Genomic DNA, 7742 nt, shown 5'->3' with positions numbered 1-7742 from the left:
TTTGCACAGATAAAAACCAAGATCAACCTCTACCAGCATGATGGCAAGAAAAAAGTATGGAGAAGGCGTGGAACAGCTCACTATCCAAAGCATACCACATCATCTGTAAAACATGGTGGAGGCAGTACGATGGCTTGGGCGTGCATGGCTGCCAGTGGCACTGGGACACTAGTGTTTATTGATGATGTGACACAGGACAGAAGCTGCCGAATGAATTCTGAGGAGTTCAGAGACATACTGTCTGCTCAAATCCAGCTAAATGCAGTCAAATTGATTGGGCGGCGCTTCATGATACAGATGGACAATGACCCAAAATATACAGCCAAAGCAACCCAGGAGTTTATTAAAGCAAAGAAGTGGAAAATTCTTGAATGGCCAAGTCAGTCACCTGATCTTAACCCAACTGAGCATGCATTTCACTTGTTGAAGACTAAACTTTGGACAGAAAGGCCCACAAACAAACAGCAACTGAAAGCCGCTGTAGTAAAGGCCTGGCAGAGCATTAAAAAGAAGGAAACCCAGCATCTGGTGATGTCCATGAGTTCAAGACTTCAGGCTGTCATTGCCAGCAAAAGGGTTTTCAACCAAGTATTAGAAATGAGCATTTTATTTCCAGTTATTTAATTTGTCCAATTACTTTTTAGCCACTGAAATGAAGGGATTGTGTTAAAAAATGCTTTAGTTGCCTCACATTTTTGTGCAATTGTTTTGTTCACCCCACTGAATTAAAGCTGAAAGTTTGCACTTCAACTGCTTCAGAGTTGTTTCATTTAAAATTCATTGTGGTAAAGTGCAGAACCAAAATTAGAAAAAAGTTGTCTCTGTCCAAATATTTATGGACCTAACTGTACTTTCTGGCTGGTTGGAGGTGGCTTAGAAATGAATAAAAACATTAAGAAGATAATTAGTTAAATTCATTTATCCAACATACAATTATAAGAAAGGTAGAGTATGCACATTCTGTCAGAACAGACCAGTTTACTGTGGAGTCTTTAGAAGTCCTTACAAGACACCCACATGCACCTTCATGAAATCAGGTAAATTCTTTATGAAAGGGAGCTCATCTAGAGACGGAGGAACTTCTACAAAAATGTTTTGGCATTAAAAGATTATTTATGCAGAATGGTTGCATCAAAGTAAGATGTCTTGTTGAAGCTGAGAGAAGATAAAACCCTGGAAAATAATTTTATGAATAAAGAAATTTTAATAGGGGCACAAATCCAGTTTATTTTGAACAACAAATAAATCACATCAAGAAACATTTTGAAACAACATTTAAAAAATATTACATTGTTCTTAGCTCATATTTGTCAGTGCTCTGAGGCTTTTCCTTTTATTGTACAGTCTGACTGGCATCTGTAGAAGTGATCCATTTTTAAACTCTTAGTCACATACCAGAAAGAGAAAAATTGATGAAGTTTAAATTTTTTATTATTTTACTTATTTTCTGATAGAAAGCTACAAATTCTACCTTACACTTTGAGACCAAATTCAATGAAACTCAAAAATCTGAAAATAGGTACTATTCCAACTAATTAGAATAATAGATCTTTACAGGTTTTTAAAGGAAATGCCCTTTTATTAATGGTGTAAATCAAATTATAATCCTCTTCAATTAAAATATGAAGCTTCAGAATTTCAATACAGTACAGTATATTCAATTATACAAGTATTAATTCACCATCATTGGCAATAGAAAATTTGAAAATTCAAACTTGAATGATCACTCCAGAACAGTGTATTAGCAAATCATAGAGCCAGCACTGGATACTGATGTGTTCACGTTTAAAACGAGGTACCAATTCAAAAAACACAAACAAAAACAACAGACTCTCCTTTGTGACAATATATACCAGTGGCAAGTTTCAGCTGAGAAACAAGTTGATGAAAATTGTACAGAACTTTCAGAGCTATACACACATTTGTGTTTAAAACAACAAACACGATTTAGACTTTATAGCATCTTGTACAACATATATTTCTATTGCTAAATACGCCTTACAAATTCAAAACAGATCAAAACCAAAGTTATGATGAATGGGAATGTTTCATAAGGGCAAGTAAATAGCAGACACAAAACTGGTGTTGGTATTTGGTTCAAAAATATGAAAATTAGAAATTTAATTTTAACTGTTTTATGTGTGTATATATATGCATACAATATATACACACACACACACACACACACACACACACACACACATATATATATATATATATATATATATATATATATATATATATATACATATATATATATATATATATACATATATATATATATATAGTAGAACGATTATCCACAACCCGATTAACCGAGGTTTTGCATTATCAGAGGCAACCTTGTAATAATTTGCAAATACTGTGTTGTGAATACTGTACCGAGCATGTGAATACTATACTTTTAAAATAAGTGTGAATGTGTATTTTGTTTCTATGTTTTTATGAAACAATAAATTAACCAAGCTATAAAATGTTTAAAAGTCATTCTGTACCATATGAATTGGCACAATCTTTCATAGTCATATAATATCTGTTATATCAGTGTTTTCAATTATCCGAGGTAGCATTGGTCCACATTACCTCAGGTAATCGGGGTTCTACTGTGTACACATCTGTACTTAGCATATTCCATAAACAAACTTACGCTGCATATATTTAATCTTTCAGATAATGTTGTTTTTCTCCATTTGTTTTCCTTCGAAATTCTCCCAGCTTCGTAAGTTTTTGCGTTTAACTGTGTAGCCAATAAAATTGACTCAATGTGCTTTTTCAGGCTTTTTCAGTCTGTAATCTTCCCTGATTAAATTCCAACTTGAAATGAACAGGGGACCATTTTCAGGTTTATTATTACCTAATGTATCTAATAAAAAATATTAATTTAATTTACAGATAACCACACAAAACAGAAATTAAATAGGTTTACATTTGTGCATTTAAATGTCTGGGGGGCAAAAAAATTAAAGCTTTTTATTTCTGTTCAAATGAATAAGAGGAAATACCATCTGAGAATTTCCCTGATGAAGCTTTTGCTGTCTTGTGATGCTATTGTATCTTATTAAATTGCTGAGTTTCTTTCATGTATGCAGGTTTTGAAGTCTTTTTGTGCAAAATATACTTAATATGACAATTACAGCATTCAGTTAATTTGAAATTTCCCACACACCTTACTAGTACTACATATAAAATAAAACTTTGCAATGATAACATAATGGCTGACTTGTAATTATTTTTAACTTTTCTAATAGCATGTAACCATTTAATCTGGATTTAAGCATTTGATTCCTTTTGAAAATACATGGTCTTTAAATATCATAGACCATCAATTACTAGTAAGGTGTCATTGGGATCCAGAAGGCAGCCTAAGTACATCTTGCCAAAGTTACTCTTGTATTTCTTTCCTCAGCTGGTAATTTGCTCCCATTAAAATGATAAACATGTACTGTTGGAGCCAAAGCTGTGAGCACAAGCTCATATAAGTTCAGGCTTGGTACTGTAAGTTTATTTGTACTTTTGTCTATCATTGCTTGAAAATTGTTAACAAAAAATGAAGAGTCTGAAAGCAAACCTGCAAGCTGAAGCAATGTCATCCTAGAAAACTATTTCCTTATTTAGATAATATTTTGTTTCAATATAGAAAAATAAACTGTTATCAAATTTAACTTCTTCTCATATCTTTGAGCTAGGAAACACTATTTCAAAGTACAATATGGCAGGTTACCAATGAATTTTGTATGACTTGTAGAATGCAAGTTTCTCCAATGAAGCCCTGGTGCTATGCTCATATTGCTGTCATTGAAATCTCATGTTTTCTCATCTCTGTTAATACAAAATGCTGCAAATTTTGAAACAGATGAAAAATGTTACCTATGTTTTAATATGTTAATATCTACACTATTGGGCTATAACTATGTTGTTAAGGTTCTGGATTGAATATTAGCACAATGGGGAGCAATGGCAGCTCACGGTATCTGACCCCCATTTAGTTTCCAGCTCGGTGTACTCTTTGATGGTCCTTCATGCTACCTTAATGTTTTTCAGCTTGTTGTTAGTGAAGTCAACTGGCAACTGCAAAATGTGTGTGTGTGAGTGGGTTGTGATGAGATGGTTGTGATGAGATGGTGTCCCAACTGGGCCTCATTAACGGCTGGATTTTTCGAATTAGCAAAGTAATGATTAGTTTATTTTGGTTTCTTTCTTAAAACCTCTCTGTCTTGTTACCCTGATCATGACAGCCAATGTGGTTTAAGGCTTGAGGTGCTTGTCAACATTCATCAGACATCCTTACTTGAAATTGTTTGCTTCATCCTGTTGTAACAGCATATATTTTATGAATAAAGGTGACACTAACACGTATTGATTTGAAAAATAGCACAAATTATGGAAACATAAATTTATGGGGTGGCATGGTGGCGCAGTGTTAGCGCTGCTGCCTCGCAGTTAGGAGACCCGTGTTAGCTTCCCGGGTCCGCCCTGCATGGAGTTTGCATGTTCTCCCCATGTCTGCATGGGTTTCCTCCCACAGTCCAAAGACATGCCGGTTAGATGGATTGGTAAATCTAAATTGACCCTAGTGTGTGCATGGTGTATGGGTGTGTTTGTGTGTGTCCTGCGGTGGGTTGGCACCCTGCCCAGGATTGGTTCCTGCCTTGTGCCCTGTGTTGGCTGGGATTGGCTCCAGCAGACCCCCGTGACCCTGTGTTTGGATTAAGCGGGTTGGAAAATGGATGGATGGATGGATAAATTTGAAACAGTGTTTATAACAAATGCTTGTTTCACGAAACAATAGGAAAACAAACTGTCGCCAAAACATCTTTACAATGATGTAAGTTGCTGTCAAGGACTTCTAGATGTTGTTGTCACCATTGTTGCACTGATCTGTTGGCAGACAGAGTTGTGGGACCCTGAGTAAAACACTTAAACCACCTATATCCAAGAATAAAAATAAATAAGCAAATAAAATATATATACACATTAACAATGGAAGTTGCATTTGTAAAGTGACTCTGGGAGGTTCTCTCTAAATGTATAATAAAGTAAAGTTTGTTTGTCTGGAATTGATTTCCATGCAAGTACACCTCAGCTTGTAAAACATATTTTTCACAAATATAGCATAAAGTTGGTAAAGAGGTAATATTTAACTGTTTAACCAGACATCAAAAAACCTTTTTTATCATAAGAAATACTCGGAAAAATAGTGCATTGCTATTTTCTATGTTGAATATTGAGAATGGGACAGTCTTATCAAAGGGTTAAGAAAAATGTTCATTCAATATATTTGCCTAATTAGCCTTTTTTTTTAAAATAAAATACACGTGTTACAGAAACATATTTTTAGAACTACAAATTTTACCATACACATCTTTCTACACTTTATTGCACTTTAGAATTGCAGCTTAACATTTTCTGAAATATTTCCTGTCCTATGCAATAGTTATACAGTATATTAAAATAAGTATTGTGATTTGGTTCATATTAAAAGATTAAGTTTTGTCCATGCTTTACCCATTCCTAAATACAATCTGAGCACTTTTGGAGTGATTTTAAACTTTGTGCGTTTGCGTCAAAATGTGAGTATCTGGACAAAATTACCCAAAAATAAATCACTCTATTGGAATGGAATTTAGCCTTGTAAAATCCTTGCAGCCTATTAATTTTGAGCAGAATTTATATCCAGATTTTGCTCTATAGAGATAATGAGTTTGCAGTACACCTTATTTAAACAAGATACAATTCATCCATTGCATTCCACATAATGTAATCACAGCTTTAAGGAGAGAAGGACATGTGCTGGATACATTACATGAATTTACTCGTTGATTTATAACTTAATTTATAAAGCCCATATTCATCATGAAGGACTACTATGGCTGGATCGATTCCACTCTTCCTTGTCACTAGACTGGTATTGCACCAGAACTCTCACCCTTTGTCTTGCAGGTGCAAAACCCAAATGTCATCTCCACACACTTTTTTTATACCGTATTTGACTGGATTACATGGGTCTTTTGGATTATCCCTTTAAGCTTTTTGAGGAACACTAAATCTTTTAACCATTTACATCAAAATATTTGTGGAAGGTGCTGCATGTTTATGGAATTTCAGGGGATATGTTGCATTCCATTGAGGTCTGTTATTTTCAAAATGAGAGCTGTGTTTGCATACTTGCCATGAAGTGCCAGTCATTCCTGTCATCTCCCCTGTTCATGATTTTCATGGAACGATAGCAAGACACATTCAGAGAGTATGGAGCATAAAGTTTTGCAGATGATGTTACTTGCTGATAATATTGTCCTCTTACCTTCATCAGACTTTAACCTCCTGGAGATAGTGGAATGGCTTGCAGCTGAGTGATTAGTTGGAATGGGAATTAGCCATGTGTTTTACAAGGGGATGAGATAAAGAACCTTGGGTGTCTATCAAGAGTAAGGGATAGGGGTGACCAAGAGATTGTTTCATGAATTGGTATAGCTGCAATAGTTGTGTGGCAGATTATGCTGGAGATAGCAAATGCTTTTTCCTCAGCAAAGTTCCCAAGTTCAGTGTACCTGAAATGAGATTCATGTATAGAATTGCTGGCCTCAGTCTGCAGAATAAAATGAAGAGCTCATCAAAATGTGAGGACCTCAGAACAAAAATGTTGCTTCTGTGGATCGAAAGGACACATTTGATGTGTTTTTTTGCATATAGTTAGGATTTACCATAGTTAGGGATTGTATCAGGCATGGGCTGCTGGAAAACGACCCTGGGAAAAACTCTGGACATTACAGAGGGATTGTATCTCTTGACATGTCTGGGAATTCGATGTAGATGTATTGATATTGCGACTTTCACAAAGAAAATGATAATGAAGATTATTGTTCATTTTTTAAGAGAGCTGCATAACAATATTATATTTAAAGTCATTCCATCCACACCTTTTCTGTATTTTTTAAACCCAATTTGTGTTACAGAAAGCCATAACTTATTTCAATACCACTGGTTGTAAAACTACGTCCAGTTCTGTAAAATACATCTGTCTGTGCATGTGTTCAACCACACTTTTCCAATTTATATGAAGGTGTTTTTACTACAAATTGTAACTTGACAACAGGAAGGCATAAACAATATGTTAATTTGCAGAAAATTGCTTCTGATTACAAAATTAAAAACAAATGGTCACAAGTTGTTCTAAAAAGTAGTGAGACAGAGAGTGTAGAACTCTGTTTTCTGCAATAGATGAAGGCCAGATAATTTTACCTGGGCTCGGTCTCATCCAGCTTTACAATAGACATCTCCCGGAGCCAAGGCATTTTTGAAAATCAAACAAGGATTAATCAACAATTACCTTGAAGGAGGATGAAAATATCTATTTACAGCCATTACTTGAATCAAAGCTGCATAAACAGTTAAAGAGCAAAATTCTGTAATAGAAAATTGAATGAAAAATGTAATTTTGTAAATAAAAAAAATATACTTTATAGCCTAAGGAATGTGTTGGATGCAAGATGTAGGTTTCAGCATTACCCAATAAATTTATTTATATGTTATTTTCATAAAAAATAAAATACAATTTTAAATAAATATTTATACTTTTATCCACTAAAGACAAAGGGGGGTTGGTATGCTCTTTATCAATTGCAAAAGTCTGGGTTTGAGTCCCACCACAGTTGTTATCATTTTGGAATCCACTTGTTACCTCTGTCTATTTTTATTTTTTATTTTTTAGGCACTCTGAATTACCTTCCTCATACCAAAGACAT

This window comes from Polypterus senegalus, chromosome 2 (assembly GCF_016835505.1).
Source record: "Polypterus senegalus isolate Bchr_013 chromosome 2, ASM1683550v1, whole genome shotgun sequence".
Lineage (NCBI taxonomy): Eukaryota > Metazoa > Chordata > Cladistia > Polypteriformes > Polypteridae > Polypterus > Polypterus senegalus.
Note: the sequence above shows the minus strand (reverse complement) of the source record.